Source organism: Acinonyx jubatus, chromosome A1 (genome assembly GCF_027475565.1).
Source record: "Acinonyx jubatus isolate Ajub_Pintada_27869175 chromosome A1, VMU_Ajub_asm_v1.0, whole genome shotgun sequence".
Taxonomy (NCBI): domain Eukaryota; kingdom Metazoa; phylum Chordata; class Mammalia; order Carnivora; family Felidae; genus Acinonyx; species Acinonyx jubatus.
This window is the reverse complement of record NC_069380.1, coordinates 196,283,841-196,311,526: the sequence shown is the minus strand read 5'-3', so window position 1 is coordinate 196,311,526 and position 27,686 is coordinate 196,283,841. Positions and strand designations below refer to the sequence as shown.

Here is a 27,686-nt window from a genome sequence, read left to right as displayed (position 1 = left end):
AAAAAAAGCAAAAAAAACCCCAAAAAACCCAGGGGCCTTAAGTTTTTATTTTTTCCCCTTAACTTGAAATAATCATGAAAACATGTTAAAACCAAGTATTTAAATATTAATTTCAAATAAATATTCATGTTCAAAATAGTTCAAAATTCATAAAATATAAATATCAAACAGGGAGTAAAAAATAAAATCCTGAGGAGTGTATTCACTAGAGCAAATCTGGCTGAGCGCTGGAGAAGCACATGTCCTTTAAATGTCACACTGGAGCAGCGAAGATAGAATAATTCTCTTATTGGAAGAAGATGGTGACCTGAAAGCTTTTAAAATTTCAAGTCTAGGGGTGCCTGGGTGGCTCAGTTGGTTGAGTGTCCAACTCTTAATTTTGGCTCAGGTTATGATCCCAGGGTTATGGGATCAATCCCCGCACCGGGCTCTGCATTGGGTGTGGAGCCTGCTTGAGATTCTCTGTCTCCCTCTGCCCCTCTCCCTTGCTCATACACTCTCTAAAAATAAAAAAAATAAAAAAAAAAACAGAATAAATTTCAAGCTTATAAGCCAGTTTGGTCTGCTTGGGCTATCATCACAAGTTACCACAGACTAAGTGGCTTAAACACAAACTTATTTCTCACAGTTCTGGAAGATGGAAAGTCCAAAATCAGGGTGCCACCGTGGTCAGTTTCTGGTGAAGGCTTTCTTCCGGTCTTGTAGGTGGCTACCTTCTTGCTGTGTCACACAGGACTGTGGGGAGGGGAACTGGAGGGAGGTGACTGCTTTTCCTCCTCTTACATTTTTTTTAAAATGATTTTTTAAAGTTTATTCATTTTGAGAGAGAGCGAGCAAGCGAGCAAGCATGAGGAAGACAGGGGCAGAGAGAGAGTGACAGAGAGAATCCCAAGCAGGCTCTGCACTGCCAGCACAGAGCCTGAAGTGTGGCTCGAATTCACAACCATGAGATCATGGCACGAACCGAAACTGAGAGTTGGACACTCAAATGACTGAGCCACCCAGGTGCCCCACTTCCTCTTCTTTTTTTTTTTTTTAATTTTTTTAAAATATATTTATTTATTTTTGAGAGACAGAGTGAGACAAAGTAAGACTGGGGGAGGGGCAGAGACAGAGGGTGACACAGGATTGGAAACAGGCTCCAGGCTCTGAGCTGTCAGCACAGAGCCTGACGTGGGGCTCGAACCCACAGACTGTGAGATCATGACCTGAGCCAAAGTCGGATGCTCAACCGACTGAGCCACCCAGGCACCCCCCACTTCCTCTTCTTAAAAGTCCACCAATTCTACTGGATTAGCACCCCACCCTTCCTACCTCACTTAATTTTAATTACCTCATAAAAGCCCTGTTGCCAAATACAGTCATATTAGGGGTGAGGGCTTCAACATAGGAACTTTGAGGGGACACAGGGACACAATTCAGTCCCTGGCATATGCCAAAAAATACAGATCGTATGTCATTCATGAAAATGTATGTACCACAAAGTTTTCTTACGTTTAGTTACTGACCCTCTTGAGATTTCCACTTAGTCTTGGTTCGAAAATTTTAAACTAAAAAGGTAGTTAAAAGTATTTAGTCTATTTGTTTGACATCTAGTTCTAGGAGTGTCCCACTAATGAGCCAGGGAGCAATTAGCAGGATTGGACTGTATGACAAACATTCAACTTGAGAAAGAACAGATCAAAATAGTGCCTGACAATCATTTCATGTGACGCATTTATGGCACTGGAGAAGGAAGACATGAATCCCCTCAATAAGTCTCAATTCTCCAGGAGTTCTTAGAGTGAGCATCTCCATTTCTGTGTGTGAGTCTAATATTTAAAGCTGGGTATTTCTAGGACACACAGGTGGCTCAGTCGGTTAAGGGTCTGACTCTTGATTTTGGCTCAGGTCATGATCTCACAGTCACGGGATTGAGTCCTGGGTTGGGCTCCACACTGAGCACGGAGCCTGCTTGGGGTTCTCTTTCTCCCCCTCTCTCTCTGTCCCTCAGCTGTTCATGTTCTCTCTCTCAAAAATAAACATTTAAAAAACAAGCTGAATATTTTTTATTCAACCTGACCCTAGAATGCAAATGAACTACCACGCCTCGTACATAACGGAAGAAACAGGGAAATGCCTCTGTTGGATATAAAACAACTGTATGAAAATCCTAAAAGATTTTCAGAGGAAATTTTGACCCTCTAGGATTTTCTCCTTACACGTGGACTTTAAAAATTGACCGCCATGAGGTGATGAGCAATATTCACTATATTGCTAAGCTACAAACCTTTGAAAACACAGGTATGTATACTTATTTGAGCCACTGATACACTAAAGAAACACCACCTACTCCTGAGTCCCCACAGCACTCCTGTTAGCCTCTGCTTCGTTTGTCTCTGAACAATTGTGGCTCTCGTACATTTAATGCTTTGAGAAGCTCCTCCTTCTTAAGCCCAATATGTAGAGGGAGGAATATGCCATGTGCAAATATCACCTTTCAATTATATGCAAATCTCATCAAAACCTTTCATTAAATTAAGAAAATAGGAGCGGTTGAACAATTGGGTATGTTAACAAATCTGGATTCAAAGTAATTGTTCTGTTTTATTTCTGACTCTGAATGAGTGGACGGTTACCTTTCTTGAAAATATGGGAAAAACAAAGAGACTACCGATGACCTATAAATCTTCATTATCTGCATGTGCAAGTATCTGAAGAAAATAAAGGAGATTATGTAAGCAAATGTGGTGCGTCTAAAAGTTAGGATTTCACACAGTGCGTTTCTTTTTCTCAGTAGTTAGGTTTGGCAATAAGACTTAATTTATCGAGGAAGAAATAACCATGCTGTCTTTCTCCTGTCAAAAGAACAAATCAAAGAATTGCATTTCATGAGAAATGTCTTCCAATTAAAAGAGAAGAAGGAAAGAGAAAAGCTCATGTTTTCTGCCGGGTGTTTGTGTAGCGAATACACAGTGCCACTGTGGCTACTTAAACAATGGAGGCTCATCGAACAAGGGAGAACTCCTAATGCAATTGGAATGCATTCAATGGTACACTTTAATCTTTACACAATTTTCTTGAACATTCTATGCTATGGGGACCGAGGGCTTGTTTGACTTATTGTAGGGATGGTTGGGCAAGAATTAAATGCACTCTGGACGGACACTGACAATGAGATGAATCTGGATATATTTAAATGTGACACATATTGCTGCTTCAGGTCGAAAGTTTTTCCATGAGAAAATATCTCTAATTCCAGCTAAAAGCAAGGGGAAGGTATCTTTTCTCCATATTTAGAAGCTTTTACAAAGGCTATCATAAATACTAATAGGTATATGGTAAACACTGGTTCTGAGTGGCCACAATTTTAGCTCAAAAAGTTCCTAATCCGGATTATAGTTGTAACATAGGATCCTAATCATGTCAAACTAGGAGTTCTGCAAAGTATCTAAGGATTTTTGGGTACCACTTAACAGGGGAGTTTTCTTCTGTCTCAAAGGGCAACAACACTTCAGAAAAGGTCAATCACCCTGGTCAATCGTTCATTGTTGAACAAAGATTTATTAAACACGTGCTACAGTTTAATGCAGTAGAGTGGGGGCTGTGGAGATTAATCATACAGATGACAAGATGACCGAGTGGTCTACGTGGGGATAGTAATCCCCACACTGTCAGTGTTTATCCCTTCGCCAGGAGGCTATGGGAACCAAGAGGCTGAGTCCCCTAGCCTTTGGGAAGAGTCCCATCTCAAAAGGAATCAGGAGGCCTTCCAGGAAGAACTCTGGAAATTGGCCAACCCAAGGAGTGAAGGGCACTGCAGGCCCTTGGAACACTCTTGTACCATTAGCCTCAGTGAGTGGACCTGGCGCACTGTGTTTGTGTGACCAAACCCACGAGAGGTCTATGAGGCCTCTGAGGACACCGTAATACTCGAGAATGGGAGCCGAGTCTCAGCCCACAGATGGCTGCTGATAGAGTGACTGGGTGGGGTAAGACTATTCTTGGGCTCATCTAATCTTAGAGATCTGGAGACTCCCAGAGGGGTGGAGGAGTAGGATAGTTTTGGGGCCACCACAGTGGTGTTGACTTTCTTCGGAAAAGATCCAGGAGCTGTAACTTAAAGTGGTCTATTTGATTTTGATTTTTTTGTCTTTTTTTTTTTTTTTGAGGAGAAAAGTGCAAAAGAAAGAACCACCACGTTGTCCACCCTTCCATCAACACCACTCACACCCCCATCTCCCTGGGAGGGACTGTAAGACCACCATTGTTTTTGCAGGGGCCCTGCATGCGTGAAGTCAGGGGGAGCTCTGACATTGCCATTTCCCCTCTAGAGTTGGTCTGTCTGTGGCATTACTGCACTGTAAGCTGAGGGGGTAGGGCTGGGTGGTCTCTGGAGGACAAAGTGCTAATGCTCAGTAATTCTGCAAACACATGAAGACAACATTGCCTACCTGCCAAGGGTGTGGCACCATGTTCTGGCAAAGAAGACTGCAACTGATTTCACTCATCCAAGCAAATTTTTAGGGTGTAATGGGAGTTGAAAAACATCATCTGCAAAGTTGCTAAAGGGACAAACATGATTTGAAAATGATTGGGTGGGAGAGGTTGTATTTATGAATCCTCAGTGAGGCTGTTTTATGGTTCAGATATTATTGCTTTGGCTAATGTCTGAGTGTATGTATACACAGATTTTAATAAAAAACCATCATGAAATTTGAGAAACCACTTAATTGAAACTATAGAACAAATGTATCTTGGAAACTATACTCTGAGCAAGGCTGAATTCATTCCCTTCGGGTGAACTGAGAGGGCACTCCTACCTTGTCTATTCACTTATAGAATGTGGGAACAGCAAAAAAGAATGGATCGTTTTAACCCTGTTATCTTCAGAGTGCTTGGCAAACTATCAGGGATCAAAATACATCCAGAACAATCTTTGGTTTTACTTAACATTTTACCAGTCTCATAATTGTATTCACCATATTTATTATTCTTTTATTTCACTTCTATTGATCTCATTTCCTTATCCTTTGCTATAGTTTGGAAAAATGCTATTCAAAGTGTGATCTGAAGGGCAAGAACAGTCCACAAATGAACTAAGTGCCAAAACTGAGAATACTGAGAACTATCTGGAGGAATTTAACATAGCTATGACCTCCAAATATGTGATCTGTGGTCTTACCTCATTGAACATATAGATGAAAAGTACTGGTCCATATTGGATTGGGGGTGAGAGCAGGAGTTGGTCCTTCACCACAGTTTGATTAGTACTGATTTAACATATTCAACAATTGTATGTAAAATATCTTAAAATTCCCTTTAGCTATTCACATGCAAACTGCTGCAGAATTTATTAGATCTACACTTTCTAACTTATACTCTTGGATACAAAGATGTCCTTGTCATTTAAAACATTCCAGTTACCTCTATTATTCTTTGGAAGGGTTTCAGTAGGAGACTGGTCAGTGCTAGTGGTGGTAACCACTGCTTTGAAAAAAAGATAAGAGGCCAATGGATCGTGGGGGCAGACAGGCCTACAAACAATGGTGCTCACCCTTGAGTGGCTTGAGGCTGTGGATATCACACATAGACCTTGTCATCTGGATATGGCAGAGTAATCTAGGTCAGGTCTAATTAATACTTGGACACATGATCGCTTTGGAAGTTACAGACTTTAAAAAAAAAAAAATCCCCTCTATGGCTCTTTAGTTCTGAAATTCCATCAATGCAAAAAGCCTCTCCCCGCTCACAGGAGCTTCAGGGAAATGTTTCATGACCGGAGAGGAACCTTAAAGACAATTAGGCAATGAAGGGGCTATTAAACAAATGAAATTCATGCATATGTATTTAGTAGGAGCTCAAATGCACATTCATCAGATGTAAATTTCATCAAGCTTTCAGTTGAAGGGGTTTCTTGAAGTGATGATTGTTGAAGTGCATTTTATGACTTGACTACAGTGCATTTTATGACCTCCCCAGACAGAATGGGGAAGCAAAGACCTCCTCCAACCCCCACACACATTGCTTATCATCAGTTAATCCTAACACTCTCTGAAATATGTATGCTAATTGGCCACAAAAATATACACTAGTCCACTGAGCTAGGAACAAGAAATCAGAATGGCTTAAGTAAAAATAAGGCAACTAACCTAATGATAAGTACAATGAGTTGGGTCTTCATTTTTGTGGGCTTTGGGTTTACTTTTTGCAAAAATTAGAATCGAGTTCCTATACATAGAAGACAAGGATTTGAAAGCAGGAGAAAACAAAGATTTATGGGAGGGATAAGAAATGTATACATGCAATCTCAATACATTTGATGGCCAAATATCTTTATAGTTTGGCTAGTGTTTTATAAACATTTTACTGTTTTAAAACTTGTTATAAACTTAGTTCAAGGCTACACTGAGATTGTTTTCATTTTAAGACCTGGTAGGCAGAAAAAAGGTGTTTGAACTCCGAATCATATAACCTTAGATGGTACTGCTGCCAACGTGAGGATCCGTCTCATAGTTTCTAAACAAAACCAGGATACTTTGCTATTTTTTTTAGCGATCCGTAACCCCAGATCTCCTTAACAGCAAAACTCAAAAGCGCGTTAGGGTTGGATTCTTTGAATTCTCTACTTTCAGGAAGTAGCACCTCTGGTCTGGACAGCTACAAGGAATGGCAGGGCTACCAGGCCACAACTATTCCAGTCTGCTAAAACATAAACATGTGACTTGTTCCTGTTGGCACTTACCACATTTACAAAGCCAACTGGAGGAAGCCAGAAACACGCTAGCACTCTACAGCCAACAGAAATAAAATGAAATGGCTCCAATTATTAATAAGCATAATCAAGACACTGTCTTTTTGGATATTAGCCAGAGAAATAGGATGCATCCCAGGCACCGTCCACTAAAATTTTCGTGTTAGGGGCGCATGGGTGGCTCAGTCGGTTAAGTGTCCGACTTCGGCTCAGGTCACGATCTCACGGTTTGTGAGTTCGAGCCCCGCGTCGGGCTTCATGCTCACAGCTCAGAGCCTGGAGCCTGCTTCGGATTCTGTGTCTCCCTTGCTCTCTGCCCCTTCCCCCCCCCCATCCCCCGCACTGTCTCTCTCTCTCTCAAAAAATAAACATTAAAAAAATTTTGTTTTAAAAATAAAAGTTTCACGTTAATATGGCAAGATACACCGCCAGCCAACATGGCTATTTCTAGAAAGCATATGTAAAAGTGATAATGAGTATAGATAATGGAGGAAAACACAGGGAGATCAAAAGAAAAAAACACTCACTCTAAAACTGAAGAGTGGTCAGGACAAGGATATAAATAAGGCAAAAGATGGTGAAGGAAGCAGAATTGACTGAGGAGGTCTTATAGGACTGTCAAAACTGGGGTAGGTATGTATGACTCAAATGGCAGAAAGTGTGGAGTAAAGAATTGTAAACAAACAAACAAAAACACCTGAAAGACTAAGCTAAACAAAACAGAAGACAGGTGTACAAACAGAACTTTGAGAAAAAATAATGAAAAATAATCTATTTTGGCCATTGAAAAGTAAGCATCCTCCAGTCCCTGCCTTTACCCTAGCATGAAAATAATTTTCTCAGTGTGCTGTGCTCCGAGGTAGAGGTACCCTCTTGAAACCATGGACACAAAAATCACTCCCAGTGAGAAAAAAAGTTTTAGTTACTTTATGTTCACAGCCAAAAGTGCACAGGGCAATCTCACAATTTTAAGCTTCCTGGTAGAAGACAGGAAATTTTCTGCGGGCAAGGATGATCGTTATTTACACAGGAGTCTAGAAGAGTTCTTTTCCTATCGTAGATGCCTTAGGAATGTTTGTACAATTAACTTGCTCTTAATTAGTCCTCTTTTCCAATTAGCTCTAAGAATCAAATAGTTGATTAAGGAAAAAGTCCAAATACCTATGAAGCTTATTTTGTAGCAGCAAACTCAGAATAGACTAATGGCTTAAAAACTGGGCAGCAGCGGGGTGCTTGGCTGGCTCAGTTGGTTAAGCGTCTGACTCGATTTCAGCTTAGGTCATAATCTCACAGTTCATGAGTTCAAGCCCCTCATCGGGCTCTGTGTTGAGGGTGCAGAGCCTGCTTGGGATTCTCTCTCTCTCTGCCCCTCCCTTTCCTTCTTTCCTTCCTCCCTCCCTCCCTTCCTTCCTTCCTTCCTTCCTTCCTTCCTTCCTTCCTTCCTCTCTCTCTCTCAAAAATAAATATTAAAAAAAAAAAAAAAACCGGGCAGCAGCAAAACATTTGCTGGAAACAGAGGAGATCCTAAGGGTGGTTTTTCTGACAAAATGCAATATGACCAGTACGACCCCATATGAATGATTACTTGAAATCAGTGTTAAAACTTCAAAAAGCAGGTAATTTGGCAAACCAAAGCAATGCTATTCAAAGTGTCCTAAAAGATAAACAACCATTCTTCCGGTTTTAGCTCCAGGACCCTCTCCAGGAAGCTGGCTCAGCCTACTACAGCCCATAATGGTTTTTGCCAACTGAACTCAAAGCCCCATTAATGTGGCGAATAATTACAATATACCCTTTTGGCATCTATTAACTTTTCTTTAATCATGTTTTGTCTCTTCAATTACACTGTAAGTTAATTAAGAGTAGAGAACTTCTGACATTTCTTCTGCAGCCATCATATCTAATACCATGCAAAGGTGATTAACTAGTTGATAATAAATTTAGGTAATTTACCACATTAATAGGCTACTATTAATAGGGAAAAAACACATAATCCTCCCAGTAATTATGAAAAAAACCATTTGACAAAGTTCCACGTCCATTCACAACAAAATCTACTTCACAAAAGGAAAGGACACCTTTTACAAGAATGCCCTTCATCCTTCACTGGATTTAAGGCATTTATTTAAATAAATGCATAAATAAATAAGCAGCCTGGAGCAAAATCATACTTAAGGGAAAAAAAATTTTTTTTAAAATTTTTTTTAATGTTTACTTAATTTTGAGAGAGAGAGAGAGAGCATGAGCAGGGGAGGGGTAGAGAAAGAGGGAGGCACAGAATGTGAAGCAGGCTCCAGGCTCTGAGCTGTCAGCACAGAGCCTGACGCAGGGCTCAAACTCCCAAACAGTGAGATAATGACCTGAGTCCAAGCGGGACACTTAATAGACTGAGCCACCCAGGCGCGCCCAAAATGTATAGTACTTTTAACTCGTTACGTTCTTAGGTATACACTACTGGGAAATAGTTGTACGTATACATAAGATACATTCAAAAATGGTCACAACAGCAGTTTTGATAATATCCAAATAACAGAAGTAACAGTGGAAAAGGTCCATCAACAGCACAGAGACGGTGATATATCCACGATGGAATAGGACACAGCAATTAAGAGAGATCAACTACAGCCTCAGAGATGAACATGGATGATCCTCAAGAAGATAAGTTTGAACAAAAATAGAAAATTGCAAAAGAATACGTTCATAGTATGGTTCTCAGTCTATATAAAGTTCAAAATAGGCACCACTATGGATTATTTAGAGATCCATGTATAGATGACACAGGTGAAAAAAAAAGCAAGGAAATACTCAGCAGAAAATTCAAGGCAGTGATTATTTCCGGGTAGAGAGAGAGGGAGATCATCTTCAAATGAAAAGCATGGAAATGAAAAGGCCCGGGGTGGTCTAGTCTTTGACATGGATTGTGAGGACACTGGGATTAGCTGTACTGTTCTTTCAAACTACATATATATGTTCTATACAGTTTTTCATTTTTCGTGTATTGCACAATAGGGAAGGAAAGGAGGAGGACAGATGGAAAGGAGAAAATCCTTCAAATGCTGAGCTAAAAAGTCTACCGTGGTACCCGTATCGGTAACACATCTGCAAGAGGCTGTAATAAGCTAGCGTAGACTCCTTTTACTAAAATTGATGAGTCATTTGTCATAATGCAGATGGCTTATGGCTGAAAGGCAGGACGAAAACACTATTATTTTCTTATTTGAAAAACAAGTTTCACTAGATTAAATTTCCTCTAAAATTTTTAAGTACTAGGTTGGAAAGGAGTGAACTCCACTGACATTTCTTCAATTATTTGCAATAAAACAAGGAAATGTATCAAACCACAGAGGAAATTTTTCTTCCACACTTTGGAAATCTGGAAGGTACAACCTTCATGTGTGACCATCTACCACAAATAGATTTAAACCCAAATTGTGCTATTGAGCAGTGAAAAAGCCAATTAAAGTGTCAACACTCCCCACACCAGCCAAACCACCTTTTGGCAAATGCTGATGTAAATGTTTTCATAACCTATGTTTTTAAGGTCACTATTCAAGATTCCAGAGTTCTACTCATCTCTGTTGTTACAGACTTTATTTCTTAAAGTTTGGAAGGCCTGTAGATGGTCACTCAAACCTGAGAGTCAGTAGAGAAATTTTATGTTTGGAAACCTGTAATGCTACAAAGCTCTACTCACATCTACATGTGCAGTGAGGGAAGACGGAGCCAGAGGGGGTGAGGAAAACTGAGATCCAGAGACTGTCTGCAGAGCATCTGTTCCAGCAACCCAGTTGTGGGCCTTCTCCTGGACCAGTAAACCTCCATCTGCTGTGGGAAGTTAACTGTTCCCCAGGTGGTATGCCCACCTGTCAACTGACAGTTGGGCATGTGCCACCGAGAAGAAGGGCAGACACATTTTGGCACAGGCCTTTGGAGCATTTCTTTAACTTAATGGCTAAACGAGACTTGAGATGAAGAGATGAGGAAACAAACAAACAAAAAGCAACGGGCCTGGCTGGACCCAGGCATCAGCTAGGGAATCTAGGTCACGCCTAGAACAGGCGTCTGATGGGGTATGCCATGGAGGGCGGAGAGCGGCAGGGAATGGTGCCAGCCTCTGCCTTTCTGGGCTTGCCAGCCCTTGGCAGGGATTCTGGAAAACGAGACATCCCAAGTCAGACACATTTCCGTACATTCCTCTCCCTCCCCTGCCTCCAGCTACTTACATGTGGCTAATGGATAGACTGAGGAAGCTTTAAAAAAATAAATAAATAAATAAATAACACTAGTATATGGAATCAATACATGTTCACCCCAGAGCTTTTAGGGCTAAAATACACATACAAAAGTAATCTCCTTTTGAAGCTCTATACTATGTACTTATTCCAAGTGATACCCCAAACCTATTTGGAATTCTTTTGCATTTGGCTTTTGAATGAATCCTTGGCATATTCTTGTCAATACCTCTTGTGACAAAGATGTGTGGCTTTAAAGAGTAAAATTCATTGGCCTGAACTATGGAAGCAGGTGCTCAATAAGTATGTATTGTAAATGAACAAATGGATGGATGAAACAAACATGCATAATACTTGCAAAAATTCGTTAGTGAATAGGTGATCATGCGTGGGATGTAAAAAAATTAAAAAACAAACACAAAAACACAAAGTTTTGCTTGTATGGCTCATATGCCAGAAGACTAATTCAATGGGAAAAAAGGCACTGCTGAAATAAGACATTGTAATAATAACAGAGACTCTCATGGTAGTCTTAAATGTAGGGAATATCAATCTCTTTGTCTTTGCGCTATTTCTGAAAAGGATCATCTCCACATCTCTTCTGTCTTCTCCTGTCCTCTCATCCTAAGGTCACTTAAGTATCAGGCCTCAGCAAGCTTTTCTCTCCCTTACTGGGCTGGCTTCCAGAGAGATCTTTGACCAGGTCTCAGTCATAACCCGGATCCAGACGATCTTCAGCATAAAAGAATTACGCTGCTAAATCTTATAATGGCACAAGTCTTAAAATCCAGATATATTTTAAATAGAAAAATAGATCCAAATTATACCATTTCAGCTTTTATCACTTTTTCCTGCAACACAGTAGGTCATAAATTTTAAAAATCTATGCTTAGGAGACAGTATTCATACACATTGAGGCATTTTTTAAAAAACTCCAACTGCTTCATAATTATATCCCATACACATACATACATTTTATAGGCACATTTAAATGCAGACATAAAGGAAGTATTCATAAAGGATGAGTGATGGACAAACACAAAGCCTTGCTTTGATGTTAAAGATGCAGCCCTTTAGTGTTGAAAAGGACACGTAATTGAATTCTTGATAATCACTGAGAATAGTGCCTATTGTTGAACGTGGAGCGCTCACAGAAGTCTTGTCTAAGGAGTTTGCTCTGTTCTAAGGTGCATGCTCCATAGCTCAACTCAAACATGAAAGACATCCTGGCATTGGGCCAAATGCCTGGGCCAGGGTGTTCTCCAGATCCTGATGGGCTCACTCTGAGAAACCAGCACCCCAAAACCTGGTCTAACACAAACTAAAAAGACTTGGGCAACATTTGGCCCCAGGGTAAGGATGCTGCGGGGGCCTTCTGGCTCTCTCCACACACTTTGGCACATGTTGAGCAACTCTGATTGCTATCTTTCCCTAATCAAGAGCAAGCATTTACTTTAGTAGATATGCAGATTCTCATAATCCAAAGGCAGAAGGTATGTGTAAAGGTCTCTAGTGCAATAATGCTTCCTACACATATACCAACCATCAAAGGACTGATCTGGGTTGTCAAACCTCATCTGAAATATTAATTATGGAAATAATTTCAGAAAAATGTACAAAAATGGCTCTAACTTACTCTTTCCTTTCTTAAGTATCAACATTATACAATATTTAAGGGACTCCTCTGGAAGGGAAGTTTAGAATATACTCTGATGGATATCAAGGGTCTGCTATAAAAACAAATTGTTTCAAGTACCAGTGTATATGGATACATATATATATATATACGTGTGTATATATATATATACACGTATATATATATATACATACACACATATGTTTTCTAAAAAAAAAAATCTATCTTTAAACGCAGATGTGTTTTCAGTGTGGTCTCAGTGTGAAGGTTTCTAAACAGGGTTTAGTCTATGTAACAATTAGTAAAACAGATGAAAGGCATTTCAGATGATTACCCCAGAGACACAATGGTTCTCAAGACTTGATGCATATATGCTATACAGGGCCAGTAGATACATTTTTGACATTTACCACCTGCCTTAGCAAATGTCATACCAGTTAATCTTGATGTTCACCAAATTTCTGAGTTCTACCATGACCAGTTTCCAAGACTTATTTAGAGCTCCTTAGAAATTGCCACGTCTCTAATACATTCAATGTACTTCCATTCCTTAAAGTTTAGAGAAAAAAAAGAATTCTACAGAATCATGGCAGAAATACCTGAATTATGTTGTAACAGGACAATATTAAAGATTTTTAGTTCGGGAGCAAAACATGAAAATTCCCAACAAATAAACGTAACAGTAACACAAAAGGTACTGGGGCACGTGATTCAGATAGATATTTTAAATAAGTTAACATTTTCTCTTAAGGTGCTCATAAAAACTTTAGAGCATTTTTAGAAATGCTACATTATTTTTTTTAATTTTTTTAATGTTTATTTATTTTTGAGAGAGAGACAGAGTGTGAGCAGGGAAGGGGTAGAGAGAGGAAGACACAGAATCTGAAGCAGGCTCCAGGCTCCGAGCTGTCAGCACAGAGCTCTACTTGAGATTAGAGCTCACAAACTGTGAGGTCATGACCTGAAGTCGGACGCCCAGACAACTGAGCCACCCAGGTGCCTCTACATTAATTTTTATTTAAATCTTCTAATTTATCCACCTTTATAAGTTACTGTTACCTCACTATGAAGAAAAAACAGTTCTGAACACTGCCCACTTGGATCAGTGCGCAAAGGCTGGGACTTGGTCCGTCTCACTCACTACGCAGTGCACTGCCTGGCCCCACACAGGCACGAAGCTGTTTATCTGACAGTATTTACTGAGCATCTACTATGTTTGAGAAGCTGTATTAGGCACCTACAAAGATCTCAAAGATCTCAAAACAGATCCCTTTCCCCAGTGAATGTTTGCTAAGTCGCTAAAAGGTAGATTAGCAGCCCTCTTGACAAGAACATTCAGCTATTTCTGAAGTTCTACGGTGCCATTATTTTATGCAAAGAAAACAACAGTGGTATAAATCAAGACTCAGAATTCTTTTGAGAGCTAAGAGGTTATTTTCTAATGTGTTCTATCCTTCAGTGGGCCTGCAGCATTTTATAGATAGGGAGCATTTAAGGAATCCACTGCCACGTTGAGGTCAGAGGACTTGATCTAAAATCCCAGTCTGACCTTCCTCCATCACATGTTACCTGCGTGGCACAAGTATTTAATACGAGGTACCAAAAAAAGGAACTATTATCTAATGGAAAGGTTTTTTTTTTCTTTAATGTTTATTTTGAGAGAGAGTGCATGCAAGCACACGCATACACGAGCGGGGAAGGGGCAGAGACAGAATCCCAAGCAGGCTCCCCATGGTCAACCCAGAGCCTGAAGTGGGTCTCGAACTCATGAACCCTGAGATCAGGGCCTGAGTTGAAATCAAGAGTTGGTCACTTAACCAACTGAGCCACCCAGGTGCCCCTGCAAAGGTACCTTTTTAACTCTGTGATGGGTATTTCCCATGCAAGCACACAAAAGGTTACATTTAGAAAATGTATTGTTCTCTTTGGAATGGGCAACTCCCCAAATAAAACACATTGTTTTGGGTCTTAACTTGCTTCCTCTGCTTCCAAAGACTCTTTTCTAGCTTTTCTTCTTGTCTCTCATTTCTAAAATTGACAAATATAAACACATGAATGGAGCCCTAAAAGCTGCTAGAGGTGGGTTATGGTCAGGAAAACTTATGGAGGAGGTTGTGTGTTTACAGAAATTGCTCTGGTGTCCTCAGTTCTCTAATTCAGTCTTGTGTTATTTCTAAAAACAAAGATGAACTGGACAGTAAGTTAAGCCCAAATCAGCAGACTTTCTCCCCCCAGTACTGGAATCCAACAGTCATTCTGTTTCACAAATATATAAAAACATACTTGGCTTAGTTTCTTCGATGTATCACTCTTATTTTGATTGAAGTCACTTGTAAAAAGGGCTCATCTGCAAACTGGCAGCTGGGGCTTGTCCAGAGCAGCAAAAAATATTCACGAGAAGAACTTAAGACTTCAAGATAATTTTTTTTTTAAATCAATTTTTTAAATTCAATGACAAAAGATTGTTGGGGTATAGTGAAAAGAGCAAATGAGTTAAATTTGGATTCAGTTGAAAGTGGATTCGGGTTACTAGTTGTATCTTGGGTAATTTACTATTTCATAAGGAAGTAAAACCATGTTTCCCAGGACAATCGAGAATTACCAGATATAATGTAGGTGAAACACTGCACATTGCACATGTGTTAGTTCATATTAATTTCAGCCTCTCCTGTGTTCCCATAGTACTCTTTACATATTTTTATTGGCTCATATCGTAATATATTGTGGTTATTTGTTATACGTAGGTGACCTGAGGAAAGAAAGGGACCATATTTTATCTTTGCATCTCCTCACACAGTATTTGGGCACAGAGCAAGTGTGCAAAAAATACTGGTTGCAACAATGAACAGTTGTTTTGTTAGATAACTAATCAAATTCAAAAAACACTAAGATATGCTTAAAATGCTGAACCAAGGTATCTTTCTTCCTTGGGAAACTTCCTTTTGCCAATTTGCAGATAGGCAAGCATATCTAAAAAGAAAGGAGTTTCTCCAGATAAGTCTTCACATAAGGTCATTGTGTGAGGCTTTAATTTGGTCTAACGTACCTTTTTTCCTGTTGAACAATTCTCCTTAGCACAGCCAAAGCACCTGACCCAAGACGGTAAGCATAGGCTAGTCCATCTTCTAGGCACTCTTATGGCACAAAGAAGAATAAGTCTACATACATACTATGCCCTGAGGCAAGATGCAATTATGGGGCTTGAGCCACTGTCCGCCATTTGTAAAGACTTCCATTTAGATCTCAAACACAGGCTTTAAATACTCTCTCTACACACACACACACACACACACACACACACACACACACACACACACACACGTGTAGAATAAAAAAGCTGATAGTATCAACTATTCTTTAATCCCGCAGCGAGATGGCTTTTATTGGCAAGTCTTACAGAACTGGTGGTCAAACAAAAGCAGTGTTGTGATCAATAACTATTATGTTTTTAGTGTAATATATAGACTTCTGAATGTGAAGAGAAAAAGATTATAAATTCAAGAAAATAATTTTTAGGCTCCAGTAATGAAATGTTCCAAAAACCTGGACATTTTTTGGTAGGTCGTCTATTTGCTTTCATGTAAAAGGCATAAACAAAAGTGGGATGCAAAATATACTGGTTTAAGCTTAAGGCAGAGAAAGAAGGATGCTGAAATCTAATTTGGTTATCTCAGTTACTCTGACTGTATTCTACGGGGACGACTTACGAGCATGTGCACACTCACACAAACAAACCCACATCAGGGTACATCAGAGTAGATGTGCAGAGACAAATTTAAGAGCTTCCTCCGATTATCAGGATAGAAGTTCACAAATGCACTTCTGCAACATTTCTAAATGGAAAGCATGGGCGCCTCATTAAGAGTCGAACATCAAGCATAAAAAAGTGCAATGACTTGCTCAGTGTTTTGGCTTCCCTCTCATGGCAGAATGGCCCAACCACGACGGGATGTTTAAAATTTGCAGCGTTGGAGAAAAAAAAAAAAAGAATCGAGGGTCACATGATGATTTCATAAATATACAGAAGACCGAAGAAAAGTGTGATGCTACCCTGTGTGCTGCAACTCCAAGGTGAGTTAAAACCAACTTTGGAATTAATAGCTCTGAGATCTCAAAGAGATCCTTTCTAATACCCGGATTTTCAACTTTGCAAATTTAACGACAACCATGCTGTTGGCCTTTCCTGACCTGTTGTGAAGTAAATCAGGCAAACTAATGTGGGCTAACAAGTCTTTTTCACACTGTTCGATCACCCTGCCTCTCCTTTTCTCCGCAGACCTCGCCTTTCTCCCACTCTGTCTAGCCATCCTCCTCCTCAAAGCACACAAAATGGCCACTGTAACCCCGCATTACTGCTCATTAGATCACAGGTTAGTCAAGTGGAACTGCCCGGGGTTCCCAAAGGAGAGCTATACTTCAAAAATCTGTCCATGTCAAATGAAGAAAAAAAACCCTGAGCGTGGGGTCACCCAGATCAATGATCAAAAGAAACAGAGAATGAAGGGGGGGGGGGGGGGCGGGAAGCACACCCTCGTTTTTGTTAAAAACACACACAGGTCTGATTTACTATAAGGGATGCAGAGATACGATGGGGGTTTTCTCTCATGCCCATTTTTTTTTTTTTAATTAAGTAATTTGTTTTAACCGGGACCTTTTGGTTGTTAACTTTTGAGCTTTCGGAAAAAGTCTACAACTTATCCTTAAAATCGCTCCCCAAAGAAAACACACTCCAGGAAATCCAGTTTTTAGGAGGACTCTTAAATATTTCCCAAAACACTTGAAAAGCAATGAAAGTAATGCAAACTAATCCACCTTTAAGGCGTGAGGACATTCTATTTAAGTCTCAATGTAAGAATTGGTGAGGACGTTCTATTTAAGTCTCAACGTAAGAATCCACTCTTAAAATAATCCGAGTAACCTCTTGGGCCTTCAAAGAGGAAACAACGAGCCCGTCAATCACATCATGAGAATACACCAAGTGGCACACTATAAAAAGCAGATTTCGGGGCTTCTGTGAGGCCTCACAGAAACCTAGAAACCTGCAGGTAGGTCCACAGCTTGTTCAAGCATCTCCCTCATTTTCATGCATTGGCAAAGTACAACATTCTACAGTTGCTTACTTTCTTTAAGACAGAGCTACTACCTGTACTGCAAAATTGACAAATCAGAAAATTCAAGCAGAATGACCTATCTGGAACATTGTAAAGAACACACTTTAGTATCGAGTTTCACAAGTCAAAATCTCCAGAAGATTGGATTTTCCCAGTTTCCTCACAACAGCAGAGGAAAGTACATCTTGTTGGCATAGTGATGAAAAGCAGTTTGACAAGAACACAGTCTATCTGAATGGTAGTAATCAACTTGCTTATAATTTAATCTAACGGAAGTTGTAACATTGTGTACGGTCTTCATTGCTTTAATTTTTTTTTTTTCCTATTTGGAACTCATTCTTCAAGCACTCTCAAAAGTATATAAACATACCTGTCCCTACACTGGATTTTGTTTCACTTCTGTGTATTTAACAGGCATTCGTGACAGTATCCGAGGCACAGCTAAACGTGCCATTTCATGCTCTTAATACTTCTGTCCAGAGAAGGAGGACGGACCCAGCAGTTAATCCGGGTACTCTGTGTGCTCAATCCTCAGGTAATCCTCACTATTTGCTATGAGGTAGGTTCTAGGATTAGCCCCATTTTACAGATGAGGAAATGGATTTAAGTTTTTGCTCAATATTATTCTGCTGGTCCACAGTAAGAGGGATTTAAATCCAGATGGTCTGACCTCAGAGCCTTATTGTCTGTCATCTCTAAACCCAAAGTGCCAAGTTAAATACCCATCAAGTTAAATGTGTGTGTATCCTATGATCCAGCAATTCCAATTTGACACATATACACTTTAGAAATGCTTGCATATATACACAAGGAAACATGTACAAAGATATTCGTCAACAGCTTTGTTTGTCATCTCAAAAATCCAGAAACAACCTAAAAGTTTATCAATAAGAATAAATAAATAAAATTATGGCACAGTCATGCCTTGGAACATAATATATCAATGAAAATAAATAAGTTAGATTTACATATATCATATAAGCTCAAAAAACGTAATGAAAAAAGCATGACAAAGTATACACTCTAAGACACCACTTATGTAAATTTTTATCACACAAAACATTACTGTATATTACTTAGAGATACATGCATATGTATTAGAAGTATAAAAATGTATGTTGGGAAAGATACCAACTTCAAGATACACTCACTTAAGAAGTGAGGGAAGGGGCTTTGAAAATGCATCTTTACTGATTTAAGGAAGAGATCTGAACAACTATGGTAAAATGTTAAAATGTGCTGAATCTGGGTAACGGGTGGATGAGTTTCACTGTCATGTCATTTTTTGTACTTATCTCTATCTTTGAAGTTTCTCATAATTAAAATAAAGTATGATTTTTTAGATGCATATCCTCATATTCCAAAATAAGTCCTTCTCCAGAAATGAGAATTGGAGTTCCTATAAATTACCTCCCCCCCCATAACTGCTTAAAATTCAAGGTAACAACCTAGAGACTAAAGTGTTAAAATTAACTTTCCTGAAATGATTACAGCACCTTACTGCACGTGTCTTAGAAGTATCTTTAAGATAATTACATCATTAATATACGGTCCACATTCATATTGTTAAACAAAATTCATTAAGTTGGTGTTTCTAATCTTTTCACCTTCAAAGTCTCCTGAGCAAGTAGCTAGGTTGAAGGATGAGAGCTTTAAAGTACAACAGACTAGGGGCACCTGCGTGGCTCGGTCAATGGTCTGACTACAGCTCATCATCCCATGGATGATGGGTTCGAACCCCGTGTCAGGCTCTGTGCTGACAGCTCAGGGCCTGGAGCCTACTTTGGATTCTGTGTCTCCCTCTCTCTGTGCCCCTCCCCCACTCACACTCGGTCTCTCTCTCTCTCTCTCTCTCTCTCTCTCTCTCTCTCTCAAAAATAAACAAAAAAATAATAAAGTACAGCAGACCAGGGCACATGAAAAAAACAGAATATTGTTCAATGTACACCGTTTTGTACCTGTTTAAAATTTACCACGTGCTTTGTCATTCAGGTTAATTTAAATGAGATGGATTTTTGAAACTTAAAAATGAATGGATTTTTAAAGATTATGTCATACTCCATGGAGATCCAAATGAGAACGACAGACATCCATTGGGTGGTAGTTACATAATCTTAATTGACAAAGAATGGATCAAGTAATGTCAACCATAATTCGTTACAAATTTGTACATATTTGTGAGCAGAGCTGGAGAAGAGATGTTATTCCGAAAATAATTTCAGTGAAAGTAAACCCAGCAATTACAGTCATATCTTGCTTTAACATCTTAGAAATATGACATTTTTAATAGCACACATTTTTCAGTTCAGCTTTACTATGGCTACAGAACCATATGGCAAAATCTTGACTAACTAGAATCCAAAAAAGAACAAGTACTAAAGGAATTACAATTTTTATATTCCATTTTTAACAGATAAAACTACAAAAACACAGATCTGTATCAAGTGTTTTACCAAAAAAAAAAAAAAAAAGCAATGTCTTGGGCCTGATATGAAGTTAGTACAAATTCAACAAAATATTCCATACTTTCTGCATCTACACTGCTAGAACCAATGTTCTAAATAATTAAAGGGGCACTGCACATAAGAATCATTAAAGACTATTTCCCTAGAGCAGAAAACTGTGCTGAGCAGAAAACTATATTAATAAAAAATTTCTGTTAACTCTAACAGGCTCAAGCAATCTGGCAATCTTATGTTTTACCTTCAAGGCTGTTTTCCCTTTTTCAGCTAAAACAAAACAAAAAAAAAAGCTTAATTTGCTTGTTAATATAAAAGTCATTAAAAAGCCATTATTAATTAAGGAAAAACAGAAAGATGTCCAAACTTGAGCTTTAATTAAAGAAAAACATCAAAGTCCATATAAAAATATGGGAAATTGACATCTTTTTTTATTGCCCCAAACATGTAGACACAAGCATTTTTACACTTAATGAATCTCTACCCACTCATTTAAATAATTCAAATATTTAGACCTAACCTTTTCAAGAAGTTTGGCAAGTACCATTTTAAATGAAACTATTCTAGAACAGAGTAAAATGTAAGTCTTTAAATATAATCAGAGAAAGATTCTTTCTTAAGAATTTGTTTTCATGTTTTAGAAAATTAGGCCATTTGGGCACAATGATTTGCTTTTGCATAATGTCAATAACCATAATAACGATTCTACTCAGTGCATATAAATTATACCTTTATCTCAACATCTTTTTTTGGCCTATTTTTCAGGATCTTGTAATTATTCAGTCTTGTCTTCCATGTGATATGCTACAGCATGATGAGAAAATATCTGTCTTTTATAGCACCATTAACAATTGTAAGTCTTCAGTCAGCTGTTCTGTAAGCATTCCTCTGCCAAGGTCTTATTTTCATTTCATTATTTCTTTGTTCTCCTTGTCTAAACTACACACAAGTTACCCAGATTTTCCACTCTGGCCCCTTTCAATAAAAACTTGTTTTGGCTTGACAAATTATTAGTCATCACTATAGTTCTAAAAATATTTTACAAATTCTTACACGTTACAATTTTGTTGTTCTAGGCAACCTCCAATTTATTTCACAGTTCATATGCAGAACCGTCTTCCCATAAGGTTTAGCTGGTTTCCCTTGTTTACAAAAACAATTCTGGTTACTTTATTCGTCTGTTTACTGCCTGAACACTCTTTATGGAGCATTCTTATTTCAGGTGTAGAAGAAAAGTAAACTCAATCTAGGCACACCACCCTTAACACAAGGAATTCAGACACTGGAATATGTTATGTGATAAGGGTAAATAAAATAAAATGAAACCTTACTTGACTCCTCCTTTATAAGTCAGTAGAAAACTTGTCATTTTTTTTTGTCAACGATTAACGTGTGTACAAATTACAATTTCAGAATTTCTAGCCGAGAAGACTATTTCCATTCCACTACTGGATACTGTGACATCAAACACAGCAAAGGTCTTAGCAGGCCAGTCAGGAGAGAACTACGTGGTGTCTGCAAAATGAGATGTCGTTTGTGTTCACTGGACTCATGTTGACACCTTCTTGTTTGTTTTGGAAGTTTGTATCATGCCTTTATTCAAAACCACTAGATTCCCCTTTACTCAAGATATAAACATTCAAAGTACTATGTGAATATTTAAGTAAGAGTGGTAGCTGAACACGGACATCTGTGTAGAGATACTACTAAAGAAAGAAAGAGATTCTACATTATCAGTAAACAAAAGGGAAAAAGAGGTTCTACAGACAAAGAACTCAGGTGTGGGTTAGTTCATTTCTGCCAAAGCCCATGTATCCTGGAAGAGTAGCTACTTCTAAGTGGGAGTCTGTTGTCTGTACCACTGCACGTGCCTGGCTTACTGTTTTCCCAAAAGGCACAGGCAATTCACAGGTAAAGAAAAATAAGTGGCAAGGAGAAAATTCCAGGTACTAAGGAGCAGAGTATTCTATTCATCTCAAAAGATGAAAGCAGATATCTTTGATTACACGTTTTTGTTCTTAGAGGAAGAAGGCCAAAAATATGTGATTTTCATATTTGTGTTAACACAGCAGAGCTTCTCAAAGTCACTGCCAAAAATGGACTGGTTTTCTTACCTGCTTTTTCCACACTTTTAGTTAAGGATATCTGCCTCATTATAAACCTCGCTGACTCCCTAGACTTTCTGTAGTCTGGCTTTGCTGTGATTACTGGTCAAAACCTTTAATTACAGTATATAGTTTGTGCAGCTGCCTGGAAATTGGTCTCAGGGTCAGTGGCTCTTCCCGTTCCCCTCTTTCCATTCTTTTGAAGCAATATTGCTGAACTGAAGGCATTGTTCCAGCTTTCTGGTATGCTCTGTCTGCTGCACACTATGAATAGCTTTGCAATCACTCCAGCAATTGGTTCTTCAACTGCCTTTAGGTTGTCAATTGTAATTCATTGGCTCCAGGCACCTTTTCTCTTTTCATTCTCTTGAGGTCTTTTCTTATTTAATTTGCAATAATATTAGGGAATGTCTTCTTCAGACATGTCACTAATGTCTTCCTGATTTTGAGGCTGGGTGTACATTTAACTTTCATATATATGCCTGTTAAAATGTTTCCATACTTCCTCTGTCTCTGACTTGTGATGACAATCTTTGCAGGATGTTGTGAGGAATTTGGCTTTATGTTCAAGTCTTCTTGCTAAAGAATAATCTAAAGAACAATCCTCCTTGAAATATTCTCATCGGAATTAATTCACATAATTAGTTATGGTTATTTTATAACTTCCCAAAGATATAATTTTCCACTTTTGTGATCATTTTAAGCTTTCATATTTTCTTCCCATAATTATGCCCTCTTCTTTTTAGTTTATAAAAATTATAAATTTGAGTTCTATACAACTTCAGGAATTAGTTAACTAAGAAATAAAGGGTTTTGACTATTTAGAAATCAATGTCTATGTTTTTAGAGCCTTTCAGAAGACCTATCCTTATTCCTCAAATATCATTTTAGAGATTACATAAGAAAACATTCAAACTATTCAAAATGAGTTCCAATGCTTCTGCATTACAGGTAGCTTTATTTTATATATAGACACAGATTTATATATATATATATATAACATATATACATGCATATATATAAAAAACATATATATGTATATATGTATATGTACATATATATGTTTTATATATAAAATATATGTTTTATATATAAAACATATATATAACATATATATAACAAGTATATATAACATATATATAACAAGTATATATAACATATATATATAACAAGTATATATATATGTTATATATATGTAACATACATTTATATATTTTTAAGAAAAAGGACAAACATCTCTTGATTTGTTAAGAAAAAACAAAACCTCAGTGGATTATGTCTCAACTCCTTAGTTCTGTATAAAACCCAGCATGGTAACCCCTCTCATTAGCCTCAGCCATCCCAGAGTAACCAAAGGTATTTTTAAGCAGACACTATGTAATAATAATAATGAAAATAATTATCATAATGATAATAACTAACGCTTATTGTGCTTTTTATCTTCAAAGCACCTTACTGACACTAACCATGCGTCTATTTTCAAATTAATTTAACTCGACAAATGTCTTATTAACTCTGTAAGTTATGGAATGTGGAGTCAATGGAGTTTTCTTTTGCAAATGAAATAAATAAGTAAATAAATAATTGGGACTAAGGGCCGAGGAAATCAGTCTGAAAACTTCAGCCTCAGAATCATTTCTTGGCTTTGCTGAATGAGGCTTAATGAAATACTAATTTTTACAAAATACAAAATTGAAATAAAGGGTGAAGTTCACCACTACAACCACTCAAATATCTATTGCTTCAAAGACCCAGAAAGAGAAAGTCAAACTCTAACTGTACTAGTTATGATTATTGTAAAATATTTAAATATGTACAGGAATTAAAAGTGTTAGATGTATGAAATGAGGGGTGCCTGGGCGGCTCAGTTAGTTAAGCGTCCAACTCTGAATTCCTGCCCAGGTCGTGATCTCGTGGGTCCTGAGATCGAGCCCCATGTTGGTTCTGGCTGACAGCGCAGAGCCTGCTTGGGATTTTTGCTCTCCTTCTCTCTGTGCCCCTCCCCCACTTGTATGGCAGGGTACACAACACTTTCTCTCTCTCAAAATAAGTAAATAAATAAATACATTGGTAAACAGCCTTTTAAAAAATTTAAGAAATGAAAAAAACTCCCTCTAAGTTTCACTAACGTAGAACAATTTTACAACAAAGCTAGATTTGGTCTTAATACATTGAATGTATTGCTTTAAAACCATTTCAATTACGTTCCCCTTGAGCTGCATCATGTACCAGTCTCCACATGAGAAATACAAGTAAAAGACAGTTTGCTATGCTCACAACTGAAATAAGCTCTATATACTTAAAATATAGGCATTAATAAAAGCATATTAAAGGAATATTATTCAGCCAAGATGTCCTGCCACTTTCTACGAGGAATTCTGGGGAAAAAATAGTAACCTGCTTTATAGCAAGGTCCTCAGGTGGACAAACACAAATTTAAGTACATGAAAATAAACACTTGTAAGTCTGGTCAATGGCAGATTAAAGCTTTGCAAAACCATTACTATGGTCACAGTGGTGAGATTTCATGCAAGATGCAGTTTATGAGTAATATTCAAAGGTCAGGTTTGGTGTGGAGGAAAAGGAAAGTTCAAGGGTGGGAACATGAGTTAGACTAGGTAGAGTTAGGGAATCTGGATAAAGCTGATGGTGTCAAAGCCAGGAGGGAAGCATATATGGGAAGTACTTATCCCAATAACATATAATTGAGCACAGAGACATAAACAAGCCTGAAGTCCTGTCCTTCAAGGAGCTTACAATCTTGAGGGGTAGACAGAAAAGTTACATGCAATTAATTCTAGTATTATGACTTTGATATGCCCAGGATGCTATGGGAAGTCAAAAGGAGGGCACCTAGCCCAGCCTTCGATGTTTTAGGGAGACTTCTTGATGTGACCTATAATCTTTAGGTGGTCTTCCTAGAGCAACAGATATAGTGAGCAGTAGCTCAATGTGAGTGAGACAAGAGAAGGGAATTCAATACTCAGGCACATTGATATATAAGATCGGTGGTGTTTCACTTGCTTCTAGAAGGAATCAGAACATAGTACTGGTTTTTAATATGGGTACCATGAAAAAATAGATAGGAAATTGGTTCTTAATGGTCTGTGTTGAAGAAGAGGGAGAAAAGGGGAGGTCTGGGGGTGTCAACAATCAGGAAACTGCAAAGTACTGCAGAGGTGGGAGAATTATACCCGGAAACATCTGGATGTGCAAAGTAAGAGTAAGAATTGGAAGAGGTTCCAAAATTTGCCAGCTTTACTTTAAACAAAGATATGCATTTGACAGACTCAAGGAAGAAAGTGTAAAGAAATAGGGGTTTTATAAGAGAACGTAATGAATTCTTGTTATATTTTAAAATGTCTTTATTACACTGTTATCCCTCCTAAATAATTTTCTTGATACAATGGACCTTTCGTATATATCACTTGTTAATGGGAATTTATTAGCTTTCAGGGGGCAGGGCACATTCTCATAATACTGCTTGGTGGGTGCAAGAAATACAGGTATACGAGTTCCCTTGAATGCTAAGATCAAACTGGCTAGATTTAGAATTGATGAAATCAAATATAAAAATTAGTTTTTTCATGTACATGAAGTACATGAATGTACAAGAACATATCCTGACTCTTTCGGCATTCAGCTAAAAGCTGCTCTTCAAAATATAGAAGAGTCATTATTACAAATGTAACTATCGCAATGGTGGTGATTTCAGCTTCTCTTGCATGTTAGTAAACGTTAGTAAACATTTTCAGGAGATCACGGCGTCATTCCTCTAAACCCTCCCATTGTTTCCCCAAGATTAAACTGTAACAGAGTAAAGTACATCTGTAAGGAATGAACAAAAAATAATTTGTATCTCTTATATCATTTTAAAGTAAGTATATGTCCCATAAGGGAATCTTCAGACTGCTCACACAATACGCATGTCCGCTGCTCTAAGTGAAATCAAATCAGTATTCTAAAATGCTGCCAAGACGCAGGTCAGGACACTTGGAAGCCCCTAAGATTTAAAGTGTATGACACTTTACAATCATTATGGTACAAACACACACACATTTCTGTCCATATACAGAGAGTAATAATAAACTAAGTATGTTACATGATTTAAACACTGCTTTGTATTTTCTAATAAAAGATTAGTCACGTAAAACCAGAGATGATATTCACCACTTCATAGAGATACCAAAACAAAACAAAACAAAAACACCACTCCACCGTTAACAAGTATGAGTATAGAATAAAAATTTTAAATTAGAGGCTTACTATTTGCAGATCAACAGTTCCGAAACATTTCAATCCTTCAAAACTCTCTGACCCTTTTAGGAAGGGGAAAATGTATACAATTTAGAAATAATGATCTATAAAGAAGAACTATAATTAAATGCAATGGTTCAATAACGTGAAACACACACCAGCACTCTCTTCCACAAGAGGTCTATAGACAAAGTATTCATGATACACTCAATATTGAAAAGTATTTTTCAAAAATATGAATATTTATAATCGAAGCAAAACATGGGCTAAAAAGGTAGTGTATCATTATAGAAATACTTGGGGATACTCTACTCACACTTGTATTTTATTCTTTCCTAATAGAACCCCACATTCAATGTGCATCACAATAACAAACTAAGTGACAATTGGAAGAAAACTGAGAAATGCCTGATCACAAATTTTAACCTTAATGTTGACATCCTAATTTAAAAGCTGGATATTCTTGTGCTACAATTAATGAACCATGGAACCATTAAAGTCATTTGACCTTACAATGTCACTTCAAGAATCTTTATTTCACAGTTTTCACATTTCTTAGTATTTGCTTCGATGCAAAATACTTGACAGAGTTGATTCAGTATTTTTGATGTGCTATTTCTAAAAAAGGTAAACATTTTTGAATTAAGGATATGGACAAATATCAATTCAGATTAGGCTGCTGAAAGGTTAAACTATTTCTTTCACGTTGACAAAATGTGTCATTTTATAAGACACAGTAGTGCCCAATAAAACAAAAATAAGATTTTAAAAAGCTAGGAAGTAAAAGAGTCCCAATCGGCAACTGTGTAGAGGGAAAAGAGGATTACATTTATTGGTTACTATATCAACTTAACTTCTCATAAAATCCTCCTAATCTATTAAATAACTTCAGAACTGAAGTATGCTCTCCTATGGGAGTTGTAAAACAAATTAGATACAATTACCATTCAATACAAATAAAAAGCCAACCTATTTACCCTTAAGATGATTCTTGTTTTAAAGCCTTATTATTCAAATTGGACTAGAATTTTCCCTAATGAATCAAGTGGGCCACTTGACTTAATTATAGATTTTTATATTATATTTTCTATAGAGAAAAGTAGTTGATATGAATAAATTCTGGAAAACTGTGGTAACTACACCTCCCCAAAGT

The 27,686-nt window shown here is 37.9% G+C and overlaps 1 protein-coding gene and 1 long non-coding RNA gene across 7 annotated transcripts in view; both read right to left on the bottom strand.

The window, feature by feature from the left end:
* ARL15 (ADP ribosylation factor like GTPase 15) overlaps window positions 1–27,686 on the bottom strand; it is a 406,131-nt gene that overhangs the window by 176,872 nt on the left and 201,573 nt on the right. The window lies entirely within an intron of this gene.
* Window positions 826–23,269, bottom strand: LOC128311220 (uncharacterized). The gene is made up of 2 exons (XR_008289378.1): window positions 15,901–23,269; window positions 826–15,870 (listed from the first exon to the last, which is right to left on the bottom strand). It is a non-coding gene; the product is annotated as an uncharacterized LOC128311220 (long non-coding RNA).